The sequence below is a fragment of the Lissotriton helveticus genome, chromosome 11 (assembly GCF_964261635.1).
Source record: "Lissotriton helveticus chromosome 11, aLisHel1.1, whole genome shotgun sequence".
Classification (NCBI taxonomy): domain Eukaryota; kingdom Metazoa; phylum Chordata; class Amphibia; order Caudata; family Salamandridae; genus Lissotriton; species Lissotriton helveticus.
Window position 1 is genome coordinate 732,753,085 of NC_136072.1, and position 20,755 is coordinate 732,773,839.

The following is a 20,755-nucleotide window of genomic DNA, read 5'->3' on the forward strand; positions in this document are numbered from 1 at the left end:
TATATGAATTTTAAACGGTTTTTAACTTTTGATAGTTATTTATTGTTTTATGTTTTATATTTCATCAATATTTATGATCTCAAAACAACAATTTGCACATATCACTGTACTGTATATGCTGCCATTTAATTAGCACGTAGGTATACGTTTAACTTTACTAAATTCCTCCAATTCCTATTCGAAAACTCTTGCCTTCATGAATTTGTTTAGCAATTGCTATTGATGTAATAACCAGCAGTGAGGTCAGTCCCTCTGTGATCAAGTCTGGGCTCAGTCTGAACCAGAGGAACCAGTCCAGAATGAATTTTAGACTCATGTTTTTTCAAAAACACTATGCACTATGCACTTTATTTTATGAGCACTACTTGGGTATTCGTCACTTTGGATGGTAGTTACACATAGGGATTTATTCCGTTATTGAGTTTACTCTAGACTAGTATTTAAATATTGGTATTTGAAAACCTTGACAATTACATGTTTCCATATGGATTTTATGTTTACATTTGGCTTCATATTGCACATATATTTTTGCAACATGCAGGGAATTGATACTGTAGATATTAATGTATGTTTTAATTGATTTTAACATATATTTAAATCCCCTCAATAAGCTATTCTTTTAATTGTCGTTGCTTAAAAGTATATAATTAATTTTTTATTTTTTCTACGATGATATACTATGTATTTTACTAGTCTTTTTTCCATGTCCATCCCATGTGATGTAATTAGACAGTGGCACTAGCACTTTAAAAGAAAACTTGCACTATTCTCACTTTGTCATGTGATCAAGGCTCGTTTTGAGCAGAAACGTTATGGCGACAGCACTCGAATAAAACCTGCATCTACTACTTTGTGGCCCGTGTCTGTTCTTGCCCCACGTCTGGGGAAGCGGCAGCGTGTGGGGAACGGAGTTCTTTCATATATATGTATATATATATATATATATATATATATATATAGCGGCTCCACTCGTCCCTCTTTCCAGAAACGATACGCACTCCCTGGGGTTATTTTTGAAAGCAATCCTTTATTCGGCTTCAAGACAAGAAAACAGACGCGTTTCAGACATCAAGTCCTTCGTCAGTGTTTACATGCGCCGCGTTTCCCAGCACCATATATACAATACACTCTCTGTTTAATGGAAAGGAAAGATGGACAACTCATTCTACATCCAAAAGGGCAGCCATTACTGAGTGGGTTATACTTCACACAATAGCATATTTACAATGTGTTGTTTACCCAGATGTTATACTCATGCCGGTTTAACTTTTAAAGTAAATAAGATCTCGCCGTGTATATATATATGTATCCAAAAACGCCCAGAAGCTTGAGGCCGCACAGCACTGCAGGTGAGTAACAACTCTATTTAAACCAAGCAGGCTGCTTAACATCCCTTTGAAGTCAATGGCCTGATGCGTTTCGATGCCGCTGTTTGCATCTCCTCAGAGGCCGTATCAGCGGAGGTGATCTGGGGCTACTGCATCTCCCCTCCGTGTTTCCATAATAGGGGGCTTCAGTGCTCCTCCTTTAATGGCAGTTCATTTTTTAAATGCACGCTGGGATTTAAGGTCTCATTTTGCCAATTAACGCCCTCTAGTGGGTTACCTCCGCTGCAGCTAATTATGGACAATGTTTTTCGGCCCTCCATTGAGCCTTGGATGAGACTCTGCCGGCTTCATTAAAGGTGCCCTGCAGCTTCGGAAAGAGGAAACTTCCTCTCTCCTAATGCCCATTAGTTTCGACAGTGCGATCCCTCTGCGGCCTGGAACCGCCGCATAATATGTAACCAAAAACGCCCAGAAGCTTGAGGCCGCTCAGCACTGCAGGTGAGTAACAACTCTATTTAAACCAAGCAGGCAGCTTAACATCCCTTTGAAGTCCATGGCCTGACGCGTTTCGATGCCGCTGTTTGCATCTCCTCAGAGGCCGTGTCAGTGGAGGTGATTTGTGGCTGCCTCATCTCCCCTGCCTGTTTCCATAATAGGGCGCTTCAGTGCTCCTCCTTTGGTGGCAGTTCATTTTTTAAATGCCCGCGGGGATTTGAGGTCTCATTTTGCCAATTAACGCCCTCTAGTGGGTTACCTCCGCTACAGCTAATTATGGACAATTTTTGTCAGCCCTCCATTGAGCCTTGGATGAGACTCTGCCGGCTTCATTAAAGGAGCCCTGCAGCTTCGGAAAGAGGAAAATTCCTCTCTCCTAATGCCCATTAGTTTTGGGCATTGCGATACCTCGGTGGCCTGGAACCGCCGCATTATATGTAACCAAAAATGCCCAGAAGCTTGAGGCCACAACGAACTGCAGGTGAGTAACAACTCTATTTAAACCAAGCAGGCAGCTTAACATCCCTTTGAAGTCCATGACCTGACGCGTTTCGATGCGGCTGTTTGCATATCCTCAGAGGCCGTGTCAGTGGAGGTGATTTGTGGCTACCGCATCTCTCCTGCGTGTTTCCATAATAGGGGGCTTCAGTGCTCCTCCTTTGGTGGCAGTTCATTTTTTAAATGCACTCTGGGATTTAAGGTCTCATTTTGCCAATTAACGCCCTCTAGTGGGTTACCTCCGCTGCAGCTAATTATGGACAATGTTTTTCGGCCCTCCATTGAGCCTTGGATGAGACTCTGCCGGCTTCATTAAAGGTGCCCTGCAGCTTCGGAAAGAGGAAACTTCCTCTCTCCTAAGGCCCATTAGTTTCGACAGTGCGATCCCTCTGCGGCCTGGAACCGCCGCATAATATGTAACCAAAAACGCCCAGAAGCTTGAGGCCGCTCAGCACTGCAGGTGTGTAACAACTCTATTTAAACCAAGCAGGCAGCTTAACATCCCTTTGAAGTCCATGGCCTGACGCGTTTCGATGCCGCTGTTTGCATCTCCTCAGAGGCCGTGTCAGTGGAGGTGATTTGTGGCTGCCGCATCTCCCCTGCCTGTTTCCATAATTGGGCGCTTCAGTGCTCCTCCTTTTGGTGGCAGTTCATTTTTTAAATGCCCGCGGGGATTTGAGGTCTCATTTTGACAATTAACGCCCTCTAGTGGGTTACCTCCGCTGCAGCTAATTATGGACAATTTTTGTCGGCCCTCCACTGAGCCTTGGATGAGACTCTGCCGGCTTCATTAAAGGAGCCCTGCAGCTTCGGAAAGAGGAAAATTCCTCTCTCCTAATGCCCATTAGTTTTGGGCATTGCGATACCTCGGCGGCCTGGAACCGCCGCATTATATGTAACCAAAAATGCCCAGAAGCTTGAGGCCACACAGCACTGCAGGTGAGTAACCAAGCAGGCAGCTTAACATCCCTTTGAAGTCCATGGCCTGACGCGTTTCGATGCCGCTGTTTGCATATCCTCAGAGGCCGTGTCAGTGGAGGTGATTTGTGGCTACTGCATCTCCCCTGCGTGTTTCCATAATAGGGGGCTTCAGTGCTCCTCCTTTGGTGGCAGTTAATTTTTTAAATGCACGCTAGGATTTGAGGTCTCATTTTGCCAATTAACGCCCTCTAGTGGGTTACCTCCGCTGCAGCTAATTATGGACAATTTTTTTCGGCCCTCCATTGAGCAGGGGAGACGCGGAGTACGTCACTTGCCATTCTTGTTTCAAACGGCCTCTGAGGTAGGAGAAAGATACCTCTGAAACGCGTCAGGTCAGGGAGGAGATACGGGCTGGGAACTACCTGCTCGTTTTTGAAAATAAAGGATTGTTAACCTACCTGCAGGGGTGTGCGGCCACACGCTTCTGGGCAAACATTTGTAAATAAATATATATATATATATATATATTTATTTATATTGCTCGTTATAGGCCCTTGCCTGCAGCTTGGGCCTATAACTTAGTCAGAGTGCCTTTATAAAGATCGAAATAGCCAGCTGATGATTACTTGCACAGTGCTGTGCTGATTTCTTTCACTGAGTGTTTACCCGTTTGGTACAGAGGACGGTTACATCCTCGGCTATGGCGCTGGTGTGCCAAGAATGTAACCATTACATCCTCAGCACACCATTTCCCTTTTATTTTTTTCAGCTCTGGAGGTGGAAAAGAGCATCCCCAACCTCCTGAATCATTTATTTTCTCTCCATGTTATAATGATAGATGCGCATAGCACGCTGACGTAATTACATTGAAAGTGAACCTAAAATGAGCCGATCGGCTGGGGGATCTGTGGGGCAGAAAACCCACTAGGAACCAGGGATTTCTTTAAATGTACATTTGGGGGCAGAGGCTGACTTGAATAGGCATTGGAATGCCCCCACCCCACCAACAAATAGGCACAGTCTTTTTCCCCCCAGGGGGAGGATGGGGCAATAGCCCCCAATTTGCACCCCCCTCCCCGATCGGGCAGAAAGCCCACTAGAGACCAGGGATTACATTTGTATGTAAGTTTATCAGTGGGGGCTACCCAGAATGGGCATTGTAATGCCCCACCCCACCAAGAATTAGGCACAGTCTTTCTGCCTCCCTGGGGGGCAGATGGGGCAATAGCTCTCGATCTGTACCCCAGAGAGGGCAGAAAGCCCACTAGGCACCAGAGACTTTTTTTGTTTGTATGCTAGGAGTAGGGGCTGCTCAGGAGGGGCATGCTAATGCCCCCCAAAATATCAATCAATCAATCACGGAATTATAAAGCGCGCTACTCACCTGTGACAGTCTCAAGGCGCTGGGAAGGGGGGATGCAGCTCCAGATCAGTCGAAGAGCCAGGTCTTAAGGTTCCTCCTGAAGGTGTGGAGGTTGGGGGAGGGTCTGCAGAACGGAGGTCTCTCTTGGGTACGTGGAAGGAGACTCTCTTGTTGAGGTATTTGGGTTTGAGGTTAAGGAGTGATTTGTAGACATGGGTGAGCAGTTTGAAGTATACTTTCTTCTCGACGGGGAGCCAGTGGAGGTCACGTAGGTGTTGGATAATGTATTCGTGCCATGGACAGGTCTGGCTGTGGCATTCTGGATGGTTTGGAGCTTGTGGAGAAGAGGTTTGTTGATTCTGGCATAGAGGGCATTTCGTTAGTCCAGGCTGCTGATTATGAGAGTGTGATTGATGGCTTTTCTGCATTCTGGGGGTATCCATTTGAAGGCCTTGTGGAGGATCTGAAGGCAGTTGAAACTGGTGGAGGTGATGGATTTGATCTGGCGGGTCATGGTGAGGGAGTAGTCGAGGATGATGCCGCAGTTCCGTGCGTGGTCTGTCGGGGTGGGCGTACTCCTGAGGGCGGAGGGCCACCAGGTGTTTTCCTAGGTGGAGGTGGAGGGTCTGAGGATGAGGACTTTGGTCTTCTTCAAGTTAAGTTTCAGGCAGCTGCTTTTCATCAAGGCAGCTACGTCCCTCATTCCTTCCTGGAAGCGCTGTCTGGTGTCTTCGGGTTCTTTGTGAGGGAATGTAGATGTTGAAGAGCGTGGGGCTGAGCGATGATCCGTGGGGTACTCCGTAGTTGATCTGTGTTGTTTCAGAGATGAAAGGGGGGAGTCTGATCCTCTGGGTTCTGCCGGAGAAAAATGATTGGATTCAGGAGAGCGTGGTTCCTCGTAACCCAGCGTCTTGGAGTCTGGCTCAGAGAGTGCGATATGAGACGGTGTTGAAGGTTGCGGAGAGGTCTAGTAGGATGAGGGCTGCGGTGTGTCCCAGGTCTAGTAGAATGCGGATGCCGTCGGTGGCGGCAAGGAGGGCCATCTCAGTGTACTGGATGCTGTTGAATCCGGACTGGGAGGTGTCTAGGATGGAGTTCTCTTCGATGAAGGTGGTCAGCTAGGTATTTACAAGTCTCTCAGTTACTTTGGTTGTGAAAGGGAGGAGAGAGATGGGCTGGTAGTTTTTCAGGTCTGTCAGGTCGGCTGTGGGCTTCTTGAGGAGGGGTTTGATCTCTGCCCGCTTCCAGTCATCGGGGTTGATGCCGGATTCGAAAGAGGCATTGATGGTACGTCCTAGTTCGGGTGCGATGGCGGCGGCGGCCATGTGGTATATGTGCGGTGGGTAGGGGTCAGTGGGGGCTCCTGAGTGGGTGTTCTTCATGGTCACTGAGGTGTATTCGACGGTGGCCGGATTCCAGGTTCTGATGATCGGCTCTGAGTCGGTGGTGGTGGCGAGAGGGGGGATGTCCGGGGTCTGTTCGCTGAAGTTGTCATAGAGGGCCTTGATCTTCAGATGGAAGTAAGAGCTGAGTTGGTTACAGAGTTCCTGGGATGGTGTGATGTCTGTGGCTTCACTGGGGAGTTTGGTCAGTTGCTGTATGACGTTGAAGAGTTCTTTAGTGTTGGTCACGTTGGTGTGGATCTTGTTCTTGATGAAAGTCCACTTGGTGTCTCTTAGGAGCTGGTGGTATTCCTAGAGTGAGTCCTCGTAGCTGGTCAGGTCTTCCGTGGTTTTCCAGTTTCGCCAGTTTTTCTAGAGTCATCTGCAGGAGCGCCTGGCTACTTGGAGTTCGGTGGTGAACCAGGCAGCTTTCAGGGGTTGTTGTTTACCGGGGTGGCTGAGGGGTGCAAGCTTGTTGTGCAGCTGGAGATCCAGCTGTGAAATTCTTTGGCAGCGGAGTAAGCGTCGGTCACGGCACAGCGTGGGTCTAAGAGAAGGGTGGTATTGAGGTGCTCCTCTGTGATCTTTCTCCAATTCCTACGAGGCGGTCGTAGGGTGGGTTTGGGTCCGGGGGAAGTGTTGAAGGTGAAGTGTACACAGTGGTGGTCCATCCAGGGGGGGTGTGAGGTGTGGCTGAACTGGATGTTCGTTCCTCCTGCAAAGATGGGGTCAAAGGTGTGTCCTGCTCTGTGCATGGGGGTGGTGATGAGCTGCTTCAGTTCGAGGTTGGAGAGATTGTCAAGGAGGGTGATGGAGTTGGGGTCGATGCAGTTGTCAAGGTGGAAATTGTGGTGTCCGAGTAGGATGTAGTCGTAGATGTGATGGCGTGGGGTGTGATGAGATCGGCAATGGTGATTGCGAACTGGGTGTGCGGTCCGGGGGTCTGTAGGTGAGGGTGACTCATAGCGTGGTCCTGGGGTTGGTCTGGATCTGGAAGTGTAGATGTTCTGTTTTGGAGTGGGAGTTGCTCATGTTGGAGGTGGAGAGTCGAAGGGAGGTCTTGTGAGCGATGGCGAGTCCTCCTCCAGGGTGGTGGGGCAGTCCCTTCTCTGGATCTTGTATCTGTCGAGGATGGCAGAGGCGATGTCTGCAGGAGGTGGCGTTTGTCCAGGTTTCAGTGAGGAAGGCGACGTCAGGCGAGAGGGTGACAAGCAGGTCCCAGATCTCTAAGCCGTGTCTGTGTACGTTGAGGAGGATGCATGTCAGGGCTGCGGTGGTGTGGGCATCTGGAGAAATTTCGGCGGTCTTTGGGGCGCAGTCGATAGTGAAGGATCGTCGGCAGTGTCAACAGGCAAACTGTCTTTGGGTGGTGTTTGGTGTTGCTCTTTGGCAGTCTTTGTGTCTTCCGGGGTTGAGTGCATGGAGGGCAGGTTTCCGGAGATCCAGGGTTCCTGTCGCTGGACGTGGTCAGGTCGCAGATGGGCATAGATGAGCTTGCCTTCCAGCGGCTACCATTTAGTAGGGAATGGGGGCGGGCTGGAGGTAGGGAGGCGGGAGCGGGGGCTGTGTCAGGGGGAGGGGACGCAGGGGAGCAGCCGTGGGAAAACCGACAGGATGCGAGGCAATAAGATAGAATTCAATAAAATTAAATAACCACCAGGGAAATGCTAACTGTGGGCAGTGGGAGGAAAAATGAAAAAAAGCAGGCAGAAGACGCAGCAGGTAGCGGAGGGAGCACTACTGTCACCTCTGCGAAGGAGCGGACTGCGGGCGCGAACCCTGCTTTGGGGAGGCTCTCTGGGATGGGCGATGCGGAGGAGGAAGGGCAGCTGCTGGGAAGAGTGCTGGCCTGGACCGAGGTCTAGGGTCCCATGCACTCCCCTGCAGTGGCCGCCATTTAGTAGGGGAGGGGGTGGGCTGGAGGTAGGGAGGCGGGAGCGGGGGACTGTGTCAGGGGAGTGGCCGCAGGGGAGCAATGGAAGCAAAACTGGCGGGATGCGAGGAAAAAAGACAGAATTAAATAAAATTAAATAACCACCAAGGGGTTAAATAACCACCAGGGCTAAAATAGCCATAGTCTTTCTGCCCCCTGGGTAGCAGATGGGACAAAAGTCCCCAATCTACCCCCGGGGAGCAGAATACCCACTATGCACCTAAGATATACGTTTACGGGCATGTCAGGGAGCAGCCCATTATAGAGTGGGAGACAGTGCTGAACCTTGTGGAACACCCAGCGTGACCAGTGCTGAATGGGAAAAGTATTGGTCCACCTTGAAGCTTTGGGATCTATTCTGAAGGAACGAAGAGAACCAGTTAAGTACAGGCCCAGATAGCCCCATCCTGTGTTTCAGGAGGTAAATTAGGTTATCGTGTTTGACTGTATCGAATGCTGACGAGTGGTCAAGATTCATTAAGGTTTTAATATTCTTAGTGCATCATCCACGATGTGCGTTAGTGCAGACTCTGTGCTATGGCCCGGGCGGAAACCAGATTGGCATTGGTCTAGGAGTTGAAAATGTTCAATATGGTAACAGAGTTGGGCGAGCACACATTTCTCCAGGAGCTTTGCCAAGGTGGGGATGTTAGAGATTGGGCAAAAGTTATGAAGGTCTGTCGGATCTGCGGATGGTTTCTTTAAAATGGGGGTCACTTGATCTGATTTTAGGAAATCAGGAATAGCACCTTGCCGAAGTAATGCATTGATGATCGTAGTCCAAAGTGTTAGTAAGGAGGATCTACCCTCCGGGAAAAGGTTTGATGGCAAAGGTTCATTGTAGTGATTGGAAGGTTTCAATGTTGTGAGCATTTTGCGAATAGTGCCTTCATCCATGGTTTAGAGCGAGCTCTAAGATGCGTTGTTTTTGGGAAGGTAAGGCTGTGCAGGGTCAGTGAAATCCAAACCTGGGGGATGGAGGGTGATCAGTGGACTGATCAAAAGGTGATCAAGGGCAGAGCGTAATTCAGACTCAATCTTGATAGTCTTATCCGTGAAGAAGTCCGCAAATTCTTCCCAGTTCGGCAAAGAACCTTGACCCGGAGATGAGAGATTAGAATGGCTGTTAGCTTGGGGCTTGATGAGTTTGAACAGTTTTTTTGTCTTTTTTTGCTTGGTCTAGTTGAGATCTGAAAAAGGTGGCTTTCGAGCATCTGAAGCGTTTATTGTATAGGTTTCGCAGGGAACTCAAATGGTGGAGATGTTCAAGGGAGGGGTAGGATCGCCACAACCTTTCTGCAAGTCTTAAATTTCTTCTATCGGAATTAAGACTCTCATTGAACCATGGTTTGGAGAGTTTAGAGGACATTATCTTAAGCTGTAATGGAGCAACCAAGTCTAGTACATTAAGCATTGAGCGGTTATAGTGGGCCGAGAGGTCGTGGACGTCCAACATGTGCAGGGAAGGGGTCAGGATGTTATCGCAGAGAGCAGTCAGATCAAGCAAGTTAATGTTCCGTAGACATCTTTTCAAATGTTTTGGGCTCTTAGGCTGTGATCTATTTGCCAAATCCAAGATGGGATATCCAAATCCAAATAGACACTAATTAAAGTTTTTGTGTGTGTGTGTGTGAACTGGAGTTCAGCTGATGGTCTGTGTATACTAGCGTTTGGCTGGCTGTGTGTGATCCTGCAATTTGCTGGAGGTATCTGTTGACTTGCGCTTAGCTTGCAGTGTGTGCGAACTAGTCCTTCGCTGGCAGTGTGCATGGACTGTTGCTTGGATTGCGGTCTGCATGGATAGCACTTGGCCGGCAGTGTGCATGTACTGTTGCTTGACTGGACGTGTGTGTGGACTGTCGCTAGACTGGTGTGCGTGGACTGTCACTTGCCTGGTGGCATGCGTAGATGGTGCTTGACTGCTGGTGTGCATGTATGATGCTTGGCTGATGGTGTGCGTGGATGGTGCTTGGGTGGCGGTGTGCGAGGATGGCACAATTTAGGTTAAAAGCCACACTTTCCTCACTTTTCTGTGTGTTAAAGCTGTGGGATCACCGCACCAGCACAAAGTTGCAATCACCTAGCGTTACCCTCAGTCTTCTGATAAAAATGATACATCACTTGTGTTGGTACCCAAAGCAGAGAACCTAAAAACATCTCAAATAAAAAACTGAGAGGGAACCAAGGTAGGTCCAAAATATGTTTTTAGGCTGACTGTGCTTTGTGGACCTACACAAGTGAGGTATCATTTTTATCGGGAGACTCAGGGGAAAGTTAGGTGGTGGAAAATTGGTGCTGACTTGGTGAGCTAACAATGTTCCGACAGAGCAATGTGAGGAAAAAGTGATGTTTTAGCTAAAATGAGGTTTGCCGGGGATTCTGAGAAAGAAAACGTTAGGGGATCCATGTGAGCCACACATCCCTGGACTCCCCCAGGTGTTTATTTTTCAGAAATATCTGGGTTTGGTAGGTTTACCTAGATGGCCACCAAGCCCAGGTCCAAAAACCAAGGTGCCCCATCTATCACAAAACAACCCATTTTTGAAAGGGGGTCACCTGTGTTTTGTGTCCCGGGCTCAGACCATCTAGGGAAACCTACCAAACCCAGACATTTCTAAAAGCTTGACATCCAGGGGAGTCCAAGCAGATATAACTTGCATGGATCCCCCAAGATTTACTTACCCAGAATACCCTGCAAACCTCAATTTCTGCAACAAAAAAATCACAAGTTGTCAGATTACTGGGTCGCACAAATTTCCAACCACTCAGAATTCCCCCTGGTCTCCTGATAGAAATGGTACCTCACTTGTGTGGGTGGTCCAGGTGCCTACTAGAGAAGGGCCCAAAATGTATTGTGGAGGCATCAAAAATATCTATCACAAAACGACCTGATTTTGCAAGGGGGGCACCGGGGGAAATGGTGGGTGGTAGGGAATTTGTGTCGGCCCACTAATCCTACAACATTCCCACACAGAAATGTAAGAAAATTGTAATTTGTTTTTTAAAAATTTAGGTTTGCATGGGATTCCGGATAAGAAAACATTGGTGGATCAATGCAAGCCACACCTCCCTCGACTCCCTCGGGTGTCTAGTTTTCAGAAATGTCTGGGGTTGGTAGGTTTACCTAGATGGCTGCCAAGCCCGGGACCAAAAGACAGGTGACTTCCTTGCAAAACCAGTCTTTTTGTGATCGATAATTTTGAATTCTCCACAGTATGTTTAGTGCCACTTCCTGTCACGGACACTATGTCTACCCAGACAAATGAGGTACCATTTTTATTGGGAGACTTAGCGAAATGCTGAGTGGTTGGAATTTTGTGGCTCCCCGCAGATTTCAGAACTTTCCATCACAGAAATGTGAGGAAAATGTGTTTGTTTTTATACAAAGTTTGAGGTTTCAATGGATTCTGGGTAACAGAACCTGATGATAGCCACACAAGTAACCCCATCCTGGATTACCCTGGGTGTCTAGTTTTGAAAACTGTACAGGTTTGCTAGGTTTCCTTGGGTGCCGGCTGAGCTAGTGCCCAAAATCCACAGCTTGGTACATTGCAAAAAAGGGTCCGTTTTCTGTGGAAGAATGTGGTGTGTCCACGTTGTGTTTTGGGGCGTTTCCCGACACGGGCACTAGGGCACAAGTGAGGTACCATTTATACTGGGAGACTTGGGGAAATGCTGGGTGATTGGAATTATGTGGCACCCCACAGATTCCAGAACTTTTCATCACAGAAATGTGAGGAAAATGTTTTTACTTTTTTTATTTGAGGTTTGCAATGGACTATGGTAACAGAACTTGGTGAGAGGATGGAAGTTTGTGGCTTCCCGTAGATTCCAGCACTTTCCATCACAGGAATCTGAGGAAAATGTTTTTTTTTTACAAAGTTTGCAAGGGATTCTGGGCAACAGAACCTAGTGAGAGCCACATAAGTCACCCCCTCCTGGATTCTCCTGAGTGTCTAGTTTTCCAAAATGTACAGGTTTGCTAGGTTTTCTTAAGTGGCTGTGAAAATAGGGCCCAAAATCCACATATAGGCACATTGCAGAAAACAAACAGTCATTTTTCACTGGGGCAGTGCTGGGGGGGACGAGGGGCGTGGATGTTTCTGGCTCCCCACAGATTCCAGAACTTTCCATCACAAAAATGTGAGGAAAATGTTTTTTTTTTAAGTTTGAGGTTTGCAAGAGATTCTGGCTAACAGAACCTGAGAGAGCCACACACGTCACCCAGTCCTGGATTTCCCTGGGTGTCTACTTAAAAAAAATATACAGGTTTGCTAGGTTTCCCTAGGTGCCGGCTGAGCTAGAGCCCACAATCCACAGCTAGGCACTTTGCAAAAAAGGGTCAGTTTTCAGTTAAAATATGTGATGTGTCCATCTTGCATTTTGGTCTGTTTCTTGTCTCGTGCACTATGTCTACCCATACAAGTGGAGTACCATTTTTCTTGGAAGATGTGGGGGAATGCTGGGTGAGTACAGGTTTGAGGCTTCCCACAGATTCCAAAACTTTCCATCACAGAAATGTAAGGGAAATGTGTTTTCTTTTTACAATTTTTGAGGTTTGCAAGGGATTCTAGGTAATAGAACCTTGTGAGAGCCACATAAATCAGCCCATCCTGGAATCCCCTGGGTGTCTAATTTTCAGAAATATGCAGGTTTGCTAGGTTTCTCTTGGTGCTGGCTGGGCTAGAACTCAAAATTCAAAGTTAGGCACTATGCAAAAAAAGGGTCAGTTTTCATTGGAAAAATGTGATGTGTCCATGTTGCGCAATGACCCATTTCCTGTTGGGTGCACTAGGCCTACCCACACAAGTGAGGTATCATTTTTATTGTAAGACTTAGGGGAAAACTGAATAGTAGAACAAGAGTTATTACCTGTTGTCATTCTATGCATCTCTCAATTCCAAATGTAAGACAGTGTGTTAAAAAGAAGACATTTTGAAAAATGCCCCCTAATTCACATGGTAGTGTGGCTACCCACACCTTCAGAGATGAGCAAAGCACTGCTTCTAAACTCCATATCTTGTTCAAATTTAGAAATACATAGGTTTCCCTGATACCTATTTTTCACTCTTTATATTTTACCAAATAAATTGCTGTATACCCGGTACAACATTGAAAGGTGCTGCTCAGTGATTAGCTCTGGATACCTCTGGTTCTTGGTAAACCTATAAGAATTATATATCCTTATAACCAGAAGGGTCCCATGGATGTAACAGTATATTGCTTTAAAAAATCTGCCATAGGTAGAATAAGTTACAGGTGAAAAGGTATGCACAAATGGCTGTTTTTTCAATTTAGTTTAAATATTTTATCATTTCAACTGTTACTTTCTATAAGAAAACCTTGAAACATCTACACATATGACCCCTTGCTCAATTCAAAATTGTATCTACTTTTCAGAAATGTATAGCATTCCAGGATTGATTATTGGTTTTTCATCCAGTTCTACCACTAACTGAAAGGAGGTTAAAGCACAAAAATAGGAGAATATGCTACGTTCCAGTAAAATGCCAAAACTGTGCAGAAAATGTTGGTTTTCTGACAAAAGTCTGCCTGTTCCTGAAAGCTGGGAAGATGGTGATTTTAGCACCGCAAACTTTTTGTTGATTCCATTTGCAGGGGCAAAAACCAGACGCTTTCTTCTGCAGCACTTTTTTCCCAATTTCCCCCCACAAAACAAACTTTAGCTGTATTTTGGCAAATTTCTCGGTCCCCTCCAGGAGAATGCACAAATCCTGGGTACCTTTGGAATTCTAAGGATATTGAAATAAAACAACACGATTTTGGCATGGATACGTCATGTGGACAAAGTGTTATGGGGGCCTAAGCATAAACTACCCCAAACAGCCAAAAAAAGTTGTGGCACGTTGGAAAAAGGCTTGGCAGTGAAAGGGCTAAAATAGTTGCAGAAACTCATAGGACCTGATTAAGAGTTGATCCTTAAATTATGCCCTGAGCGTTAACCCCTGTATATGCATGGGTTGGAATTACGACTTGTAAGGTATTTATCACAACCTATAGTTAAATAACTCAACCTTCATTACATTTTGGCAGGTCAAACCTGCCAATATTTAACGGAAACCCATACAGTATTTACTGTTTCATGTGGATTTTGGTGCGTTAATCACAGCATCCACGTTATTCCCCAACAACTCATAATAGGTGGTATTTATCCCACTCAATGAATAACATTCCCATGGTATAATTATTCATCATGTGCGATAAATACCACCTATACGTGGAACCAGGCCCATTTAATCTTCAGAATGACTCCCTAGAATGTGAAAGGGGCCTCTCTAAAAGTCAACTACAAAATGCAGCCGAATAATTGCTTCCACTCGGTATAAACTTTACCAAGGAATTTCATCCCAGAATCAAGACACAGCTGAATACTCAAATTATAGTTGGGTTAGGAGATTTTTGCTTTAGAGAGTGGATCAGAAGCAGCATTTTTCATGGCATGATAACTTCACACTGCTGAGCTTCAATCACCTTGAAGTGAGTCAATCATCTGCGAGCATTCAGCCGTGAAAGTCATATTATTGGAACAACCGTCAACTGATATTATTCTGAGCTTTTGATTATAATCGTTGAAGCTAATATGTGGGCAGTACCCCGTGAAATTGTGCATATCATAATATATCATAATAGGGAAGTAAGGCACTGATTCAAAGAATAGGGATATGATATGCCATGGGTGGACCAAGAGACTTGAATCAGCAGTGTTAACAAGATAATCAGTTAATTGATTGATTTGTTCATTCACTCACATATTTGTTTATTTTCATTCATTAAGTCCTTTGAATTGATATTAAGCAGCTAGAAGGGCCTCCCGTGATGCCCTCACGCTGTGCCTAGTCCAAAATGTCAGTGGCAAGTGAAGACCTGCTCAGCACCGAGTGACAAGACACTTGCGAAGCTCCATGTGAACAAATCCTTTTAGGTCTTGTGTTTCACAAAATGGAGGCTAAAATACAGTTGTCTGGGCCATATAATCCACTAATAGTTGTGGAAGACAGCCACATCGAGCTCCCTGTTTAAATGTCTAGCCCTGCTTTGCAGTTTATACATGGTTTACAGCTCTACCTATTTACTAAGTTCTTATGGCCCCCTACATATCCTACAGGTCTTTAAAATGGATTACATTGTTACTAATAATTTTTGGCTAAGTATCAGCTTTTGCTCTGTTATACATGGTACATGTGCTGCATCTGTTATAGACCGGTGGCTTATAAAAAGCTGTTGCAGAGCGAGTTAAGATGGGGTGAGTTTCTCCTAAAGCTTAGCTTTCTGATGATACAGCATATAGGAGTGTGCATATAATAGTAGGCCTGGACGGAGCTCAAAGAGTTGCACTCTGCTGAATTCCGTGGAGTCACCAAAAAACTCTGCAAAATTGCACGGGCAGTTGGAGTTACCCGGGCCTGCAGGTCGCGTGCGGGGCACGATGAATAACAGCAAATTGGTGATTAACCAGCATGCATTTCAAGCAGTAGTGAACTGATCACAAGTCCTGTAAACGCAAGCACTGCCCTGAACCAACAGGGGCTGCTGCCGAGCAAGGAAAACTGGCTCTGCAAATCAAAGCCGGGTCTTCGGAACGTGTCAGGCAATGCATAAGGATAAACTGCAAAATCAGGCATGTGCAGTAGGGTAGGAGATGGAGTGCAGGTCGGATAGGCGAACTGAATTGGGCCCGGTCACCGCTTACCTTCGGAAGAAAATGTCTGAGAAGGTAAAGTTCATTGGGGCAAAGCAGCTGGCGCTGTCTGAGGAGGAGGCGTCGTCATCGGGTAACTGCTAGACAAAGTTGCAGTGAAGATCCTAACATTTGGACTCAACATTTTTCTAGAGGTTGAAAACCTCCATTGGGGCAAAGCTGCAGCCTGTAGCTGACAAGGGCTTTGTGAGGCCAAATAGCCCTCCTTTTACAAGGAGCCGCTGAACAAGATTTGCTGTTGGGGAGAAGAACATAGTGGGAGCTGCTGTGAAGTCAGGCCAACTGGCGATGCACTTTGGGTGGATCAATGAGCAGGTAGGTCCAGGACTCCTCTCGGTTCTCAGAGCACTTTTTGGTTGAAAATGTTCTGTCCCAAGTTTTGGATTTGGGCTATCTGGACACATTTATCACCAATTCCAAAGATCCAGGACTGCAGGGGCAAAATTTGGAGGGCCAGAACTGACTAAGTCTGGGACCAGGTGCAGGTTCAAGATGGTTGGGGCCTTTTCTGTCCCTGAGGCTTTGATCAAGAGGCCAGCCAACTAGCCCTTTAAGTCACTCTGGACGTTCATGTTCTAATAAAGGAGCATGGCTCAAGCCGCAGAGTCTGGGTGCTAAGAGCAGGCTTCAGGCAGCAGAGCAGTTCTTCTTGGTGCAGCAAAGCAGTCTTTTGACATACACAGCAGACCACAGCAGCATGCAATCCTCTGAGAGTCCTTCCGCAGGCCCAGAAAGTAAACTGACGATTGGGTGTGATGATCCTATTTAAACCTGGTGCTTTCTTTGAAGTGGTAGACACTTCTAGAGGCTTCTATTCACAGATGTGTCAAGAATTTTCTGCCTTCCTGTCCTGGTCCCAGTCTATCTGCAGACACAATAGGCTAGTGGGAAGTTCTTTGTGTGAGAGCAAGGCACAGCCTTTTGAAGTGCAGGAGCGGTTGTGCACAACTCTGCCTCCATCCTACCTGTGACGGCCCATTCAGGCCCACCCTGTCCCTCTATTGTGTGGCTATCTGAAAGGAACACACAAAGACCACATGCCAAGTGTTGTAACTGCTCCGCTCCAGATCACATTTACGAATGGGTCGGAGGAAAGGCATGAATAAAAGTTGCAGGCTCGGCGGAAGAGAGCTTTGCGTTCTAGTTGACGTGTACGTCTTCCACCCTTTTACCTTACTCACCTGCTTCAGAGTCACTGCTTCACACATCTGGAGGTTTCCCGTCATGTTCACTGAACGACCAGCTCTCATTCCTTGTTCCACGCCATATTGGGGCATTTCTGCATCTTCAGGCCCACTACATGTCGCTTCTTGAAGTTCCTACAGATAAGAAGAAAAAACAAAAGATACATTTAAAGAATCCACAATACCTACAATTCGGTGGTAATGCTAAGCTGAACTATTAGTGTTTACTGGTGATATACTTATTTGATTTATGGTTTTATGATGTTCTGGAGATCTCCTTTACCTGTGGATTTGTCTGTGGGAAGAGAAGCATAAGAGGACTGAATTAGTTCCTGAAGTTAAGGAGCTCTCCTTTATTTTCTAACCCACACCTTTTTGTGTCTAATCCTGATTTCCATTTAGGAATTCAATATGTGTTGGCTTCTTCATCTATACTCATTTGGGGCATTATACTTCCTATATACACTTTTCCAACATTGGTCAGTACATGTTACACTTACTATCATATATATGTACTTTGCTCTAATTACTTAATGTCTGATTGTACTATTTTTACTTGCCTAGATAATTATCTTGTCTGCATCTACCAGCATTGCCTACATATTGGAAGAGGGGAATTTAACAGGTACAGTTCATTCATATGTGATTACATAGGAATCACGTAACAATGGCATTACATCCTCTTCCTTTCCAAACCTAATACATATGTTCTTTTCTACTCATATACACAACACATAGGAAGAATCCAAAGTCTACTCATCTTTCTGGACTGTACCTCAGCCAGGATTTGTCTCCTCCCTTGCTTTCTCCTCTTCCCCCATTGCACCGTTCTTTTATTTGACATAGTTGGGCATTGAGGTGGGTGAGGTAAGTTGGGACTTAGTATCAGGACTTGAATCTCGCCCCTGCGGAAATTCCAGGTGAGACTTATACCAAGTAAGAACAGCAATTTGACCCAGGAAAGGCTGCAGGTACCATATGGCTTAGACAACAAAATGCCAACTTTCTAAAAATGACATTTTCAGGATTGTGACTTAAAATCTGGTGTTACAATTAAATGTAATTTAAATTTAAACTAAGTTCCACAGACATCGAACATGACTTTTCTACCTGCTCCCAATCAAAAGTTATCACTTATTAAATGTAATAAGGTAATCCACTGTTAACCTATGGGAGAGGTAGGCTTCACAGTAGTGAAAAACAAATTTGTGAGTTTTTCACTAACAGGACATGTTAAACATGCCCAGCTTTTTAATTACAAGGCACCCTGCCCCATGGGCTGTCAAGGGCCTATGTTAGGGATGGATTATATCAAATGAAAAGGAAGTTTATCGCTTGGCAAGGGAGTTATTTTGTCAAGTCGAATTGGAAGTTTAAAACTTCAAACCGGCTGCAATGGTAGGCCTGAGACATGTTTAAAAGGCTACTTAAGTGGTGGGCTCAATAAGTGCCCACTAGTAGCATATAATTTACCAGCCCTGGGTATGTGGAATTCCGCTTTCCTAGGGACCGATAAGTAAATTAAATATGCAATCTTTTTTTGCCAATTTTACCATGTTTTAGTGTGTGATCACAATCCCTTTAGCATTGGTTAGCAGTGATGGCAGAGGCCAATCAAAATGAATTCAGAAAAATTGGAGGGGTGAAGAAAATGTTTTAGGGTTCACCCTGCAGAGAGGGAAAAGCCCAACAATGCTGATATCTGTTGTCATCTAAAAGGTCACATGTGAATCCTGGCTGGACCACCCTAACCTTTTCACAGTTGATAAACTGACTGAATCACATTGGCTTATACTGATGCATCCTACCTGCATCTCTTTCAAAAGGATCATCTACAGTTTTAAATATAATGTGAAAAGATGTTAATATGATTATTTTTTACCAATGTTACCAGGTAACCTAGGACCCAGCATGAATACACAAACTGGTTTTCATACTGTGCAAATTACACCATGCCAGATGGTGTAATTTAAGGTTTCTGGTAGATTAGATGACACACACTGAACACTGTCTTTACAGTCCTAGACTTTTCATTTAACAATTCTATACATCTGGGACTCATTCTATGCTTCAACTGGACAAACTAAGTTGATTATAGTGACATGTAAAGGGAATGACCTGTGGTCGTATTATGATGCCAAGTTCTGCACAACGCCTGTGCAGAAAGGATCTGCGTGATCTCTGGCATCCTCTGCACATACATTAACTTGAAAAATCTCCAAGTTGATGCATGTTGTACTGACAGCAGACCTCTGAGGCACATAGCAGTAGTAGGTTATTTGTTTTTGCCAGCTTTGCCTTCAGCAAAACATGCATTACCTAGATGGTTTTTAAAGTTAATGTGTGTGCTGAAGATGCCAAAAAGAAGTGCACGGATGCCATCTGCATAGGCTTATTGCAGAAAACAAAATTTTGATATGGCACCAGAGCTTACAAAAATGTCTTAATAGCCTCAGTATTGTCTTTTGGGGCCCTGGTTCAGACAGAATTTGGGTCCTATGTTCGGAGCAACTTTGAACTTTATTGCCCATTTTCAGCTAATTTGATCCCGCCTGATGCCAATCTTTCAGGAATGATGGAAAATCAAAAACAATTCAATTATGCTTTGCCAGCGGCCCCAAAATCTTAACATGACAATGGAATATAGATTCAGAGGCAGAGGTAGGCAGAGGAGTAGTATGACATGCAGAAATAGACGGAGGTGATGTAGTATGGTATAGGGCCTCTTTTTGCATGCATGTTATGTTAGAATGGCTTATTAGGGGCCCGATTCACAGAACTAACTTAAGACAAAATCCGAAACTTACTACCATTTTTGTATTCACACAAGGCACTTACTCATTTTGGTATTCACAGAAGACACTTACTCATTTCGGTATTCACAGAAGTTAGGACTCCTAACTTTAGGACTCCTAAATGCATTCTGTGAATACCGTAAGTCTTAAAATTAGGATTTTTCTCAATTTAGTAGTAGTAAAGTTAGGACTCCTAACTGTAGGACTCCTAAATGCATTCTGTGAATACCGAAAGTCTTAAAATTAGGATTTTTCTCAATTTAATAGTAGTAAAGTTAGGACTCCTAACTTTAGGACTCCTAAACTGAGAAAAATCCTAATTTTAAGACTTACGGTATTCACAGAATGCATTTAGGAGTCCTCAAGTTAGGAGTCCTAACTTCTGTGAATACCGAAATGAGTAAGTGTCTTCTGTGAATACCAAAATGAGTAAGTGCCTTCTGTGAATACGTAAATGGTAGTAAGTTTAGGATTTTGTCTTAAGTTAGTTCTGTGAATCGGGCCCTAGAAGTTTAAACGCCATTTTACCTTTTGCTGTCTTTGCACACGTTACTGCATAGCTGTTTTTGTTAGTTAGCCTTCAAGAAGTTCTACACATGAAAAAAGGTTTGTTTTCCGACATCTCTAGACATACATCGTGCCCCTAGTCTGCACAGTGAGTGCTGAGCCGTCAAGGTTATCATAACATGAGAGCCTGTTTATCGGCATGTTCCTGTAACACATTCTAGACACAACATTTTGGCAGCTACGAGCCAAGTAAGATTCTGGCGCCTTTATCACAGCACATTTGCCATGATTTCACACACTTGGAAGATTCCAGGGATGCAGACAACCTTGTTGATCCAGATGTAATTTACACTTACTGAGAGGAAAGGTATTGGGGTCCCCCAAAACAGGCCCAAGGGACCTTCTTTGGTATATGATACATAGTTCCTATATAGGGAGGGTGTTAAAACTAGGCGCTGTAGAACCTGTTTGCACTATCATTGTAATATGATTCCTCCTTTTGTATTTTATAGAATTGTAACCATGCTCACCATATTATTCTTAATCATATGTCTACTTATGTTGACTAAAATACTGCACATGAGATTGTGTTGTTAAAATAAATATTTTAACCTTACTGTGTCTCTTTT